Source organism: Lipotes vexillifer, unplaced genomic scaffold, assembly GCF_000442215.2.
Source record: "Lipotes vexillifer unplaced genomic scaffold, Lipotes_vexillifer_v1.1 scaffold69, whole genome shotgun sequence".
Classification (NCBI taxonomy): domain Eukaryota; kingdom Metazoa; phylum Chordata; class Mammalia; order Artiodactyla; family Lipotidae; genus Lipotes; species Lipotes vexillifer.
Window position 1 is genome coordinate 1,870,454 of NW_006790942.1, and position 15,559 is coordinate 1,886,012.

General features: G+C 35.3%; 1 protein-coding gene across 1 annotated transcript in view; it reads left to right on the plus strand.

Annotated features, from left to right (window-relative positions):
- The window catches only part of SNTG1 (syntrophin gamma 1), a 212,999-nt gene that overhangs the window by 195,046 nt on the left and 2,394 nt on the right, over positions 1–15,559 (plus strand). The gene's annotated exons all lie outside the window — the stretch shown is intronic.

Below are 15,559 nucleotides of genomic sequence, written 5' to 3' on the forward strand. Positions count from 1 at the left end.
TTCTATGTTAAATAAAATGAATAAATGAATGATTTTTTTGCTTTGCTCCATGCAAATTTTCAGTATTCTGAAATTTATTAACTATGTTGTTTTAACTCATCAGAAAGAGTCACTACTTTTATGCTTATGAATGTAAATTTCTAAATATTCAAAATCTGAGTGATTTCCTTTACCCTTCTGTGAAATTCACAGCAACAGTCTTCGGGTTAGAATGAGTTATAAATATATTATTTCAGTGGGGAAGAAAGAATAAATAACGAATACCAAAGTGAAAAATCAATTCTATGGAAATGAAAACTGAGACATAAATTTTCAACTCTGGATTAAAATCACCGTAATTCTGTTACATTCCTGTATGCATTAAATCCAGGGGGAGTCTTGGCCTGCCATTCAGAGCCTTCCAAGGACCGAGCCCACCTGACTCTCCCGTCCACGTCTCTTGCGGCCCTGCTCTGTGTCCAGACCAGAGGCCCTCATTCTCCCTTTAACAAGACGATGCCTTTCTGGCCTTAGACATCTGCTCATGCTTTTGTCTGGATTTTTCTCCTTAGTCCCCTCAGCTCTTGATCTGAATCTCTCTACGAATACCCGCCCCTGCCTTATGTTTGTCTCTGACTCCTCCTGGGCTGCAGGCTATTTAAGGGGGGCTGTGCAGGCAGCTCCTTTCTGCTGACTCCTGTCCTCCTGTGTTTCTTTAAAGCTTCCTTGTTCCAAGTGGTCTTGCCTTATATTTGTCTCACATCAGTGTGGACAGAGGCCTGGGTAACTTCACCAGCTCCGTCCATTTGCTTGTCTCCTAATTCTCACATCTACACCCCATCACAGCCCGTCCCTAAGCGCAGACCTTTCTATGGGGCTACAGCACCTCTGCTTTCCCGTCTGGCTGCCATGGGTGGATCATTACTCTGTGTCACTTACACCGCTCTTTAAACGGGTTCTTAGTGTTACTATGAACAGTGCATTACTATTGTCCAAAAGTATGTATCTTTAGCTTTTGGTGGATTTCCCAATCTTTCACACACAGGACACATCCTAATACAGGTGAATGGTGTTAATGTTGTCAGTTCTATACTCTTCTGGTGAACGTGGAGTTTCAGCCACTAGTTGATAATTTTGATTTGATAAGTTCCTTCTCTTCTGATACTTTCAGTGTGCTGACAAATCCTTAGTTGACAACATGAAGCAAAAAAGATAAATGCAGTGAAATGACTACTAACTGTAGTATTTAGGCTTCAGTTTAACGTGGTGCCTATTATACATGCACCTAACTATACTTCCTTAACTTTTCTAGTCATTAGTTGTCTGCCAGCTTCTAAATACTACTTTTTCTGTTTATAATGTTTTAAATAATATTTCATAAATTCATTTAATAAGAAATAGTTTCTTATAGTTTCAAGATATTTATTGAATGTTTTTATTGAATTTGTTGAATTTAGAGGCAGTGATTTTTTTTTTAACATCTTTATTGGAGTATAGTTGCTTTACAATGTTGTGTTAGTTTCTGCCATATAACAAAGTGAATCAGCTATATGTATACATATATCAAGGCAGTGATTTTTGTTTTTTGTTTTTTTTGTGGTTTTTTTTGCGGTACGCGGGCCTCTCACTGTTGTGACCTCTCCCATTGCGGAGCACAGGCTCCAGACGCGCAGGCTCAGCGGCCATGGCTCACGGGCCCAGCCGCTCCGCGGCATGTGGGATCTTCCCGGACCGGGGCACGAACCCGCATCCCCTGCATCGGCAGGCAGACTCTCAACCACTGCACCACCAGGGAAGCCCAAGGCAGTGATTTTTAAATAGTGAAAAGAGCAGTCTTAAAACCAGTGGGAGAATCTGACCATTGGTGAGTTGCCAAACTTCCTTAAAGTCACCATCTCCTTCTATAAAATGAGAGAGAGTAACACCTCCATGGGTAACACTGAAAGCACCAAATTAAATATGGAGACTGTTTAACAAGTGACACTCACCAGTCAGAACAGTGGCCAGCTCTATAGAATTGTTTAGCTGTACTGGTGTGTATCACCTCGGCAAATATCATAGAAATTATATTAGATTAAAACTAGTACAATTGCTAACTATGCTATAACCTTTATAACCGCAATTTGTGAGCAGTAGTCAAAAGGACCATCATAGGAGGAAAGCAAGGAGAATGCCAGCGTGTATCATATCACAGGACTCATGGGACCATCTATCGTAAGCATGGTTTATGGTTGAAATTGATGTCATTTGAGAATTCAGTGTTTTCTCTGTTTAGGGCAGCACTATTTTTTTTTTTTTTAATGAGAGAGTAGGCAACATGATATAGTGGAAAGAAAATTAGGATCAGGTAACCTTGAGTAAAAAAAAAAATCTCATCTTTACCATTTCCTGGCTATATTCCCAGGGGCAATTCATCACCAAATTATGACTGCTACCTTGCAGGGAAAGTGTGAGGAATAAATACCCCTGGTACCTGGCATATGGAAGACACTCGATAAATCACTGATGATTTCATCTTTAAAGAATGTAGCATAACAACTAAGGAAGTATTTAAAAAATAGCAGTATTATTATTAGGAGAGAAGTTAGTAAAGGTGATTACTTAACATATATAGACTGTTTGTCCTTCCCACACTGAAGAAATTCAAGTTTATAACCATAACCCAAATTTGTGTCATTTTCCACATGCTTTGGACAGTTTCTGTGTTTTGTTCATTTCTATTAATTTTTAAAATTTTAATGTGGGAAGTTTGGGCTGTGTCCCCGTCTCCAAGTCAGGGACAGGAGCTTCTCCTGTATATTATATAATATAACTCCTCTTAATTTACGTATGTTGTAAAATTGGTGTCCACTCTGTGTGGTCATTGTTCACTAGCATGACTTCTTCACTAGATCAAGGACTCTTAAGCACAAGGAGTGTGTCTTACAACATATAATCCTAAGGTTTAACCTGATGCTTGCCTGGGATCAGGCAAGTAATAACTGTCTGTGTTTCACTTCATTTAATATTTCCTGGTCATTATTGAGTCACTCTCCTCAGTCTCTTTTTCATTTAGGCAAACAAAATTAGGTAGTCATAATCTGAATGGATGGATGTTGGAAGACAGGAAGAAATATTTGGAATTTACTTTGTGTAGCAGTGTGCTGAATCGTTTATTCTGATTCACTATTATTTCCTTTCATTCATTTTTTAAAATCTTGGTTTTATTTATACTTTCCTTCAACATAAATAAAATGCTGTAGAAATATTTATTTTAAAACATGTTAGAAAAATGTCTTCTGGGAAAAGTAAACACAGTTACCAAGGCCAAACCTAAAGGCCATATGGACGTAAAAGTGTTTGTGAACTCTTCCAACTCACAGGAAGTTATAAAACTAGAAGATGTTCTCTGTACCCTTCGTCCAGTTTCCCCCAGTGGGTAGAACTTATGTAACTATAGTATAATATAAAAAGCAGGAATTTTGGGCTTCCCTGGTGGCGCAGTGCTTGAGAGTCCGCCTGCCGATGCAGGAGACGCGGGTTCGTGCCCCGTTTCGGGAAGATCCCACATGCCGCGGAGCGGCTGGGCCCGTGAGCCATGGCCACTGAGCCTGCGCGTCCGGAGCCTGTGCTCCGCAAATGGGAGAGGCCACAACAGTGAGAGGCCCGCATAACGCAAGAAAAAAAAAAAAAAAAAGCAGGAATTTTAACATTGACACAGTATGTGTATATTTCACATCAGTTATAGCATGTGTAAATTTGTGCGCCTATATCCACAATCAAATACACAACCATCTTCCTCATGCTGCCCTTTATACACACCCCTCACTCCCATGATTCTTAGTTCCTAGAAGCCACTAATCTGTTTTTCATTTCTATAATTTTGTCATTTTGAGAATATTGTATAGATTAAACGTACACTATGTGAAATCCTGAGACTGACTTTTTTCATTGAGCATAATGCCCTATGTATGCATATTGATCATTTGTTCCTTTTTATTGCTGAGTAGTATTCCATGATATGGAATATGGAATATGGACCTCGTTTTGTTTTACCATTTATCTGTTGAGGGACATTTGACTGCAGTGTTTAGTTATTGCTGCTATGAATAATAGCGTACAAGCTTCTATGTAGACATGACATTTCATTTCTCTGGGATAAATGCCCAGGAGGGCAGTTTGCTCAGTCACGTGGAAAATGTTTATTTAGTTTTAAGGAAAACGCCAAATTGCTTTTCAAAGTAGTGGTGACATTTTACATTCTCACCAGCAATGTATGAGAAACCCAGTCTCTCTACATCCTCACCAGCATTTGAAATGGTCACTACTTTTTATTTTAACAGTTCTCATCATAGTCTTAATTTGCATTTCCCTAAAGGCTAGCAATGATGAATAACATTTTACATGACTATTTTCTCTCTATATATGTTCCCTTTGAAGAAATGTCTTTTCCCGTTTTTTGCCTATTTTCGAATTGTATTTTGTGATTTGTTTTACTTAGAGTTTTATGAGTTATTATGCATTTTGTATATGAGGATTTGCTAGATGTGTTGTTTGCAAATATTTTCTTCCATTTTGTAATTTATCTTTCATCTTTTTAACAGGGTATCTTGCAGAAAAATTTTTTAAAATTTACAAACCCAATTTATCAGCTCTTTCTCTTAAAAATTATAATTTCGGTGTCATGTCAAAAATTCTTCAGCACGTCACAGGTGCCAAAGGTTTTCTCCTATGCTATTTTCAAAATGTCTTATAAGCTTTCCATTTACAGTTAAATATATGACACATCTGAGTTCGTTTTTCTTTTGTAAGTTGTGGGGTTTAGCTGACCTTCTCTGTTTTGCCTGTGGTTATCCAGTCACAACAGCATCATTTGTTGTAAAGACCATTCTTCTTCTATTGAATTATTTTAGCAGCTTCATTGAAAATTACTTGGTCCTACCCCTGTGGTGCTGTTTCTTGCATCTATCTCTTTGCCAGTATTATACATTCTTGGAGACAGTAGCTATATAATAATCCTTGAAATGGATGATTCTGTCCACTTTACTGTTATTTTTCAGAATGCGCTAGCTGTTCTAGTTGCTTTGTATTTCCACAGACATTTTACAATTACCTTCTCTATATCTGTGAATAATGTCACTGCCCCTTCGGTAGGGATGGCATAACCTATATATCAATTTCAGGAGAACTGACATCTTTACTATGTTGATTTCTTAAAGCAATGAAAACAGAATATTTTTCTATTTTTTGACCTTTTGATTTATTTCTTCAGTATTGTGTAGTTTTCATCATATAAATCCTATGCATGTTTCGTTAGATTGGCATTTAGGTAAATCATTTCTTCTTTTTTTGAGGGAATATAAATGATATTTTGAAATTTTTATTTTTCAAATATTGATGCTACTATGTAGCAATATAATTAATGTTTATATATTTACATTGCATCCTGAATCCTGTGTGTGTGTGTGTGTATATATATATATATATATGCACACACACACACACACACACACACACACATATATATATATATATATATATATGCACTTAGTTCTAGGTCTTTTGTTTCTATTTTTGATTTTTTAAATTCTTTGTATTTATTTACACAGATTATTAAGACATGTGCAAATCAGGAGAGATATGTTCCTTTTTTCAGATCCGTATCACATTACGATCTTTTTCTTGCCTACAAATTTAAATACCATATTGAATACCAGTGGTGAGTGCAGACATTCTTCATTTGTTCCTTATTTTAGGGGAAAGTCATTTAGCTTTTCACCATTAAGTATGATGTTAAATTTAGCGGTCTAATAGAAATATTTTTCTCAGGTTGTGTTAGGTCCCCTCTATCTCCATTTTTCTGAAAGTTTTTACCATGAATGGGTATCAATTAATACAACAATGTCAGTTTTCTTGCTTAGCTTGTTAATGTAGTGGTTTATGTTCATTGATTTTCAAATACTGACCCTGTCTTACATTTCAGGAATAAACCCTACTTAATGATGTGGAATTTTTATATATATTGCTGAATTTTATTTCTCAAAATTTTAAGTATTTTTGCTTTTACATCTATGAGAGATTTGGTCTGTAGGTCCTTTTGTTGTTGTTTTTTGCTTATTTTATTTTGCTTTGTTTGGTACTGTCTTTGCCTGGTTTTGGTACTGGGACACACTGTCTTTATAAAATGAGTTGAAAATGTTCCTCCTCTTTTACTTTCTGGAAGATATTGTGTACTATTTTTGTTGATTCTTTTTTTCTTTTTTTAACATCTTTATTGGAGTATAATTGCTTTACAATGATGTGTTAGTTTCTGCTTTATAACAAAGTGAATCAGTTATACATATACATATGTTCCCATATCTCTTCCCTCTTGCATCTCCCTCCCTCCCATCCCCCCTATCCCACCACTCTAGGTGGACACAAAGCACTGAGCTGATCTCCCTGTGCTATGCGGCTGCTTCCCACTAGCTATCTATTTTACATTTGGTAGTGTATATATGTCCATGTCACTCTCTCACTTCCTCCCAGCTTACCCTTCCCCCTCCCCGTGTCCTCAAGTCCATTCTCTAGTAGGTCTGTGTCTTTATTCCCATCTTGCCCCTAGGTTCTTCATGACCTTTTTTTTTTCCTTAGGTTCCATATATATGTGTTAGCATACAGTATTTCTTTTCCTCTTTCTGACTTACTTCACTCTGTATGACAGACTCTAGGTCCATCCACCTCACTACAAATAACTCAATTTTGTTTCTTTTTATGGCTATTATTCTATTGTATATATGTGCCACATCTTCTTTATCCATTCATCTGTTGTTGGACACTTATGTTGCTTCCATGTCCTGGCCATTGTAAATAGAGCTGCAATGAACATTTTGGTACATGACTCTTTTTGAATTATGGCCTTTTTGAATTATGGTAGTTTCTCAGGATATATGCCCAGTAGTGGGATTGCTGGGTCGTATGGTAGTTCTATTTTTAGTTTTTTAAGGACCCTCCATACTGTTCTCCATAGTGGCTGTATCAATTTACATTCCCACCAACAGTGCAAGAGTGTTCCCTTTTCTCCACCCCCTCTCCAGCATTTATTGTTTCTAGATTTTTTGATGATGGCCATTCTGACCAGAGTGAGATGATATCTCATTTTAGTTTTGATTTGCATTTCTCTAATGATTAATGATGTTGAGCATTCTTTCATGTGTTTGTTGGCAATCTGTATATCTTCTTTGGAGAAATGTCTAACTCAGAATGGATTAAAGACTTAAATGTAAGGCCAGACACTATCAAACTCTTAGAGGAAAAGATAGGCAGAACACTCTATGACATTAATCACAGCAAGATCCTTTTTGAACCACCTCCTAGAGAAATGGAAATAAAAACAAAAATAAACAAATGGGACCTAATGAAACTTAAAAGCTTTTGCACAGCAAAGGAAACCATAAACAAGACCAAAAGACAACCCTCAGAATGGGAGAAAATATTTGCAAATGAAGCAACTGACAAAGGATTAACCTCCAAAATTTACAAGCAGCTCATGCAGCTCCATATCAAAAAAACAAACAACCCAATCCAAAAATGGGCAGAAGACCTAAGTAGACATTTCTCCAAAGAAGATATACAGATTGTTGATTCTTTCTTAAAGGTTTAGTAGAGCTCTCTAGTGGAACCATCTGGGCCAGGAGATTTCATTCTGGGGATTTTTAAAAATTAAGAATGTATCTTACTTAGTAAATAGCCATTCAAATTATCTATTCTTATCAGATGATTTGTCATAATTTTTACTTTCCAAGGTCTTCATTAATTTTATCTAAGTTGTCAAATGTGTGTGTGTAGACTTTTCCGTAGTGTTTCCTTATTGTCACTTTGAATCTGCAGATTCTGTAATGACACCCCTGAGTCATTCCTGATACTAGTAATTGATGCCTTCTCTCTCTTTTTCTGTCAGGCTTGCTAGAGGCTATTCAAAGAACCAGGGTTACTTTCTCATTTATTTTCTCTATTGAGTTCTGTGATCAATTTAATGAATTCTGCTCTTATCTTTCTTATTTACTTCTTTTTGGTTGCTATTGCTCTTCTTTTTCTGATTTCACACGGTGAGATTTTAAAATTGTTAACTTGGAACTTCCTTGTTTCTAACATAAACATTTAATTCTATAATTTCCTTCTTAGAACTGCATTCACTGCATTCCACAAATTTTGATGTATTGTATTTCTGTTTTCACTCAATTCAATGTGTTTTTAATTTCCCTCAAGGCTTCCTCTTTGACAGGTGGATTTTCTTTTTAGAAGTGTGATGTCTATGTTCTAAGTATCTGGGGACTTTTGTTATATTTATAGAATTGATAACTAGTCTGATACAGTTAGTCAGAGAACATACACCATATGATTTCACTTTTTTTTTCTTTTTCTTACAGTCCAAGATATGACCTTATCTCAAATACTATACTTGTATAAGACAAAATAGACTTTAAAACAAAAATTTTCCAAAGATAGAGAAGGCCATTATATAATGAAAAAAGGATCAATTCAACAAAAAGTTACAACGATTGTAAATATATATGCATCCAACATCAGAGCACCTAATATATAAAAATATTGACAGATCTGAAGGGAAAAATTAACAGAAACACAACAATAGTAGGAGACGTCAATATCCCACTTTCAGTAAATCTAAGAGTTGTAGTTTTTTAAAAGAAAAACAAAATTTAAAAACTCTTAGATAAAGAAAAAAGAGATATACTCAAATAAATAAATTCAGAAATGAAAGAGGAGACATTACAATGGATAACACAGAAATAAAAAAGGATACACCAACAAATTGGATAACCGGGAAGAAACTGATAAATTCCTAGAGACATAAAAACTAAATACTGAATCAAGAAGAAATAGAAAGTCTGAACAGAATAATAACAAACAAGGATTACAAATAGTAAGCAAAACTTTCCAAAAAGAAAAGCCCAGGACCGAAATGCTGCATAAGTCAACTCTAAAAAACATTCAAATAAGACTTAATACCAAACTTTCTTAAACCCTTCTAAAATACATAAAACACTCCTAAAATGAAGTTATGAAGCCAGCATCACCCTGATTCCAAATCCAGACAAGGACAGCATTAGAAAAGAAAACTACAGGCCAGTATCCCTGATGAACACTGATAGAAAAATCCTTGATGAAATACTAGCAAGTCAAATTTGAAAGCATATTAAAAGAATTATGTAACATATCCAACTGGAATTTATGCCCGGGATATAAGTATGGTTCAACATATAAAAATCAATCAATGTGATACACCACATTAACAGAATAAAAGATTAAAAAATATATTTCAATAAATGCAGAAAAGCATTTGATAAAATTCAACGTCCTTTCATGATAAGAAGTCTCAACAAAATAGGTACAGAAGAAACATCCCTCAACACAATAAGGCTATATTTGAGAAACTCACAACTAACATAATCAATAGGGAAAAACTGAAACTGTTTCTTCTAAGATCTGGAACAAGGCAAGGATGCCCACTCATGTCACTACTATTCAACATAGTATTGAAAGTGCTAGCCAGAGCAATACGGCAAGAAAAGGAAATAAAAGGCATCCATGTTGGAAAGAAAGAAGTAAAATTATTTCTGTTTGCAGATGACATTATCATATATATATATATATATATATATATATATATTAAAAAAACCTAAAGACACCATAAAAATTGTTATAACTAATAAACAAATTTTACAAAGTCATAGGATACAAAATTGACATATAAAAGTCAGTGGCATCGCTATGCACTAACAAGGAACTATCTGAAAGGGAAATTAAGAAAACGATACCATGCACAATAGCAACAAAAAAGAATAAATTACTTAGGAATTAACTTTAAAAGGTGAAAGACTTGTACAGTGAAGTTTATAAAACATTGGTGAAGGAAATTTTAAAAGACACAAATAAATGGAAAGACAGCCCATGTTCATGAAATGGAAGAATTAATATTGCTAAAATATCCACATTACCCAAGGTGATCTATAGATTCAGTGAAATACCTATCAACCATAATGATAATTTTTCCAGAAATAGAAAATATCCTAAATTCATATGGAATTGCAAAAGACCCCAAACGGCTAAAGCAATCTTGAGCAAGAAGAACAAAGCTGGAGGCATCACACTTCCTAACTTAAAATTGTATTACAAAGCTATAGTAATCAAAACAGTATGGTACAGGTATAAATATAGACATATAGACCAATGGAACAGAATAGAGATTCCAGAAATAAATCCACACATTTATGGTCAACTGATCATTGACAAAGGTTCCAAGAACACACAATGAGAGGACAGTCTCTGTAAAAAATGATGCTGGAAAAACTGGACAGCTACATGCAAAAGAAGGAAATTGGACCACTATCTCACACCATAGATAAAAATCAACTTAAAATGGATTAAAGACTTAAATATAATACCTGATACCATAAAACTCCTAGGAGAAAACATAGGGAAAAAACTTCTTGACATTGGTCTTGCCAATAATATTTTGGATATGACTCCAAAAGAATAGGCAACAAAAGCCAAAGTGGGCAAGTGGTACTATATTAAATTAAAAAGCTTTGCACAGCAAAGAAAATCATTTTTAAAAAATAAAAATAAAAAGGCACTCTACAGAATGGGAAAAATTATTATTTGCAAGCCATATATCCAATAATGAGTTAATTCCAAAAATATATAAGGAACTCATAGATCTCAATACCAAAATTACAAATAACTCAGTTAAAAATGAGCAAAGGGTCTAAGAGACACTTCTCAAAAACAGAAACTTAAATAACTAACAAATATACGAGAAGTTGCTCAATGTTTCTAGTTCTCAGGGAAATGCAAATCAAAACCACAATGAGATATCACCTTACACCAGTTAGGGAGACTATTATCAAAAGGACAAAGGATAACAATGTTGGCAAGGATGTGAAGAAGGGAACCCTGTGTACTGCTGGCAGGAATGTAAATTGGTACAACTCTTATGGAAAACAGTATGAACATTCCTCAAAATAATTAAATAGTATTGCCACATTATCCAGCAATTCTACTTCTGGGTATATTTCCAAATAAAATGAAATCTGTATCTTGAAAATATATCTGCACCCCCATGTTAATTACAGCACTATTCACAATAGTCAAGACATGGCAAAAACCCTAAATGTCCTTTAATAGATGAATGGATAAAGAAAATAGATCAGATAGATGGATGGATACATAGATACATAGGGATAGAGGTATATGCATACACATAAAATGGAATATTCTTCAACCTTACAGAAAGAGGACATCTTGTTATTTGTGACATGGGTGGAGCTGGAGTATATTATGCTAAGCAAAATAAGCAAGACACAGAAAGAGAAATACAGCGTGATCTCACTTACGTGTAGCATCTGAAATAGTCACGTTCAGAAGCAGAGAGTAGAATGGTGGTTGCCAGGGGCTCGGGGGGAGGGGGAGGGAAATGGAGTGATGTTCGTCCAAGGGAACAAAGCTTCAGTTAGATAAGATTAATAGAGAGCTAACGTATAATGTGATGATTGTACGTAACAATATTGAATACTTGAAACTTGCAGCGAGGATAGGTGGTAAATAAACCACCCCCAACACACACTATAGTAGTTATAGAGGTGATGGTATGTAAATTAGCCTGACTGTGGTACACTTTTTACAATGTATACATATATCAGAACATCAAGTCATGCACCTTAAATACATACAGTGGTATATGTCTAAAATATCATAATAAAGCTTTACAAAAGAAAACTTGAGCCAATGTTTTAAATATGGACACTGTTGCAGTGTTTCTTTTCTTTTAAAAATGATTATTAAAGTGATAAAGTGATTTAGCAAATGGACTCAGATCTTGCTATATGTGATAAGTAGACAACTTTAAATAAAACACGCTCTAATAGTACATTAATACATTCCCGGTTACAAGGCAAATACATTACAACCAGAGTTTATTTAACAAGAGATGTTGTTTGTTTGGGGAATATGAGTGTTTGAGTTGCCATATGTATTACAAGATTAAAAGTTCTAAGTAGTGTTTAAATTTTTGGTTGTGAAAAGTCTCAGAAATACTGAAAAAAGACGGGAGTTGGGGGAACATACTTTGTTTTTTGTTTTTGTTGCTTTTGTTGTTTTATCGCTATAGAAGGACAATGTTATAATACAAAAGCCTGTTATATTTTTTTCTCTGAAAGTAGAAATTCATAAATTCTCACTTCGTTACTCAGAAAGCTTAATAAATTTCCCATCTGTTTTCCAAAGCCTCATTAAACTTCCCAGAACTTTCCAAGTAGAACAGGGGAATGGTTCCCAATTGAGATCATGAGTAATATTGTAGTTATTTGACAATTTATTAAAAAGCTCATTTTACTGTATTGGGTACTTTTTAAAAAGTGCGTAATTGATGTTGTGAGTATAGGTACTAGTAATCAAGGATTACTACCATATACTCATAGTTTTCCATGAATAAATTTTCCAGGGAAAAAATACATCTTTGTTTGCAAGTTTTAACATTTATGATCTTTAGGTATAGCTATTTTTAAATTATAATTTGATAATATGGCTAGACAATCCCCTGACTTCAAAACAAGCTGCCTTCTAGAAGCATTGTTGTCGCTGTATCCATTGAAATTCATGACTACTCCCCCCATGAAAACTCTGTTATAATACTTCCTAAACTAGTGTGTACAGCATATTAATCCTAAATTACTGGATTTGAGGTCTGGCAGCCCAGGCAGTGCTTTTTGTACAATAAGAGAAAGAAAAAGAAAATTGCTTTTTTATTTAGTGGAACCATATGCAGAGTTTGGAAACATTTCTAAATAGACTTCTTCCCCCAAACCCTTTCCTGCCCCCAATCTCCATGGCCTCAGAGACTTCAAGCTGCCATAAGAGACCTTCTCGCACAACATAAGGTTTAGTAAGACTTAAATCAGAAATTGAGGATTGAGTTCCAGTAATGCTACTTTCCAGCTATTCTCTATAAATCTTCATTTTCTCATTATAAATTGTGGATAAGTGTCTGCCTGAAAGGGTTGCCCTTGGGACAGTATGTTCCCGGGTTTGAAGGTAAAAACTGAATATATAACACTGTGAATGGAACATTTTGTATGCTCAGTAAGCATCTGTCAAAGATCCCACTGAAGAATTCACGATGTGCTGAAATTTGCCTTTTGGAAGAAAATAACCAGTCATCTAAGCAAATTCCTATCTGGCATTTGAGGTCTCATAAATTAGGATATTGAATATTCACAAAACTGGGCAGGTATTGAGGATGAAGGATCTCCCGCTGCATAAAAGATGAAGGATCGGCTTCCTACCTATCCTGCTTTTCACAATTTCTGACTCTCTTTGGCATCTGGAGCCAAAGGTTTTCTAAAACGCCAAAACCTTCCTGCTTTCACTGCAAACTCTCCAGAGCCCCAGCTGTTTAGATTATGGGGAAGAAAAATGAGGACAGGGCGGGGGCTCCCGCTTGGTAATGCAGGTCCTTCATCAAGCCTGCTTGGCGGTGCCTCCTAGTATAGAAGAAGCTGGAGCCGCTGGAAATAAATTGGGGAAATTAGTAATTGTGTGTGTGTGTCTGTGTGTGTGTCTGTGTGTGTCTGTGTGAGTTATATACCACTTATTTCATCTAAAATTTAATTTCAAACGATTGGATTAGGAAAAGTAATATGTGATAAAGGAGAACTCTGGACAGGATATTCCTTTACCTTTAAAAGAGCTCCTAAACTCCTGGGAATCATGAGGGTTCTGAATCATGTTTATGTCTCACTGAGAAGGTTTTTTCTCCTTAGACATAATTTATTTTTCAAGCCTCTTATATTCTCCATAGGGATATTGACTTTTATTTACCCATGTGTGTTAAGAATCCAAATTATTCTCTAACTTGGTAAACTAGAAAACTTAAACTGGCATTTTTTAGGTAAAACTAATATATTAACCGCCTCCAAAACAAGTAGCTGTTAAAGGGAACATGTCTGTGGTATGATGCATTTTTCTTCCTTTTTGCCAAAAGTCACCATTTACCTATAGGAGAAATGTAATTGTATTTTTATTTAATATAAGTAAAAAACAGTTTGAAAATCAGAATTTTAAGAATAAAGGTACACTTGAAAGCATTTTCCAAGAAGGTAAAGTAATTCAAAATAATCAGGTCTGGTGTTATCATCTCATAATTAAAAAAAAAAAAAAAAAGCAAAATTACAAAAGTCATGAAAGCATTTGAAAATGGAAAAAAATAAACTGAATTTTCACCTGAAAAATTAACTATTTGATTATGAAAACAGTAATTATTGGATCTATCTGGAAGCTCCCTGGGAAAGCCCATATTTGCAGTGCTTATCATTACTTGACGTGACTCAGAACTTATTCATTGGGAAAACCCATCCCAAGGTATGTACTGAAAACAGTTAGCAGCAATTTCTGTAAGACTACAGCGAACTGCGCTGGTGATTCCGTCTGTACCAGGTGTGAGGTGCTGTCTCACGGTGGGCTTGACTTTCATCTCTCTGATGATGACTGATGCCAATCATCTTTCCATGTACGTGCTGGCCATCTACATGTCTTCTCTGAAAACATGTCTGTCCATATCTTCTGCTCATTCTTTAATCAGATTGTTTGGTTTTTTGCTGTTGAGTTATATGAATTCTTTATATGTTTTGGACAGTAAGCCCTTATCAGATATATGGTTTGAAAATCCTTCTTTCAGATGCTCAACCAAAGATCTTGGAATCATCCTTGACTCAATTTTTCTTTCAATCCCACACATTTTTTAACTGAAAACTTTACAACTTCCCTTCTTTCAATCTTATTCCCGAAGTTTATTATCAACAGTGTGACCAGAATTATCATTTTAATACTCAATACCAATTCTTGTCACTCTGTGCTGAAAAATCTCCAGTGGTTTTCCATGGCAGTCAGAGTAAAGCTCATAAAGGGCTCGTATGCACTACAGTTTCTGGCCTGAGTTATATCTTTGACCTCATTTCCTATTAATTACTCCATAATTCACTCCATCCCAGCGCTGATGGTCCCTGGCTTTCCTCAAGCTCTCCTAGAATGTCTCTGTCTCAGGGCCTTTGAAATTGACTTCTGTCGGGAATGTTTCTCTCACAAACATCCAGATGGTTTACTCCTTTGTCCCATTAGGTTTCACCTCCAGGACTATATGGATTTCCCTGTCCCACATGCCCTCCCACACTCTGCTCTCTTCCATGCTTGATTTTCTTGAGTATACTTATTATTATATTCAGAAATATTATATTTAACTTGTTTATGCCCTTATATGTTGTCTCCTGCCACAAGAATGTAACTCCCATTAGGCCATTTTTTCTGTCTGTTCTGCTCACTACTTTATCTTTTCACCAAGAAAAAGACTAGATGCATAGTAAGCACTCAATAAATTCATTGAATGAATGAATGATTAAACTTTGAGGAGAATTATGTTTAGTGAGATTCCTGGCGTTCAGAAGAGCTCTATTACAAGGAGATGGTAAATAGCTTGGTGGCGTCACCTGTGGATGCTCCGTAGATAGGTAAATTCTGTAGGTCAGAATTTACATTAGAAATGAGGGAA